The 1,350-nt window shown below is 25.3% G+C and overlaps 1 protein-coding gene across 10 annotated transcripts in view; it reads left to right on the forward strand.

Annotated features, from left to right (window-relative positions):
- LOC107606235 (MADS-box transcription factor 23) overlaps window positions 1-1,350 on the forward strand; it is a 26,913-nt gene that overhangs the window by 3,550 nt on the left and 22,013 nt on the right. The window lies entirely within an intron of this gene.

Genomic DNA, 1,350 nt, shown 5'->3' on the forward strand with positions numbered 1-1,350 from the left:
TATCTAATTAAAAAATAATTATATATTTATTATTGTAAGATTCTGGATCAAGTTATATGTGATATTTTGAATCATAACAACTTAAATGCTTTAGCAGTTAGTCCAATTAAATTAGTAATTAAATAAAGCTACAAAGATCAGTCTGTTAGTAAAGGTGTAGCCGTTTTGGTAGTATATGAGATTTTAGTTTAGTCCTCATGTTGTTGGTTATATATTGATAGAGCTGTGTGATGATATTAATTTACTTGCTTAAATTAAATATGTGTGGTTTTGCTAAGGAACTAACGTTTTCTTTTTCTTTTCATTTATCTGTCAACAAATAGAAAATGAGTAAGAATTAAGAGTTTGAATTACTAATACAGAGAAAGAAGATAAAATTCAAAAGAAAAATAACGATTTATTAATAGGAAAAAATTGATTCCTAATCTTATCCTGTATTTGTGATAATTTATTCTTTTAAAGAAAAACTACTTTTTTAGAAAATTGAGAATTTTAAATAGACAAATAAAAAATATGAAAGAAAAGAGGGAATAAAAAGTGTATAAATAACACTTTTAAGTAATACTAGTATATTAACAGCTACTAATATGTTTATTGATTAATTTATTTATGTATTATATATATAAAAATAATAAAGATTAAATTAGTTGAGATGAAAAGTGGTTTATAATTTTACTAAAATGTCAACAACAATTTCTTTATGAATTATATAGTATAGAAGTATAGATATAGTATAAAAATATAGAAGTATAAATGATGTGATAAAACATTAAGTCCTATTTATTTATAATAACACTAAAACCCTGATCTAAATTAATACGATTCCACCAAATCTGAATATATAATTAAGAGTAATGTTAAAAGATTAGTAAAATTTATTTTTTTTAACTAATAATTAGTTATTAATGTCTAAAGTATAAATAATAAATATGTTGTTAGATTACTATAATAAAAATCTTCAGATTAGTACAAAGTTTTTACTGATGCAACAATAACGTATGGATGTCTTAAATAGTTCTAATAAAAAAGCATTAGAGATTCAACTAACACTAATGAGGGATTATTGGAATGGTGACACAACAAAGCCGCAGATCAACTATAGCTAGAGTGATGTGATTAGACGGAACAACAGGGACGTTCAATCATCTAAACAACTTTATAATTGGTCAAACGAAAATAAAAAAGAGGATAATTATGGAAATAGGATGTCAAAACGAGTTCAGTGGTGCAAGCGATAGTTGGAGACAACCATCGTCAGTAGGAAAAACACAGGAAAAAAAGGTTGGTGCAGGGTGCAGTTGCATGCAGCTTTGAAGGAGGCAACAACATCGACGACAAATTTTTATTCTA

This window comes from Arachis ipaensis, chromosome B07 (assembly GCF_000816755.2).
Source record: "Arachis ipaensis cultivar K30076 chromosome B07, Araip1.1, whole genome shotgun sequence".
NCBI lineage: Eukaryota > Viridiplantae > Streptophyta > Magnoliopsida > Fabales > Fabaceae > Arachis > Arachis ipaensis.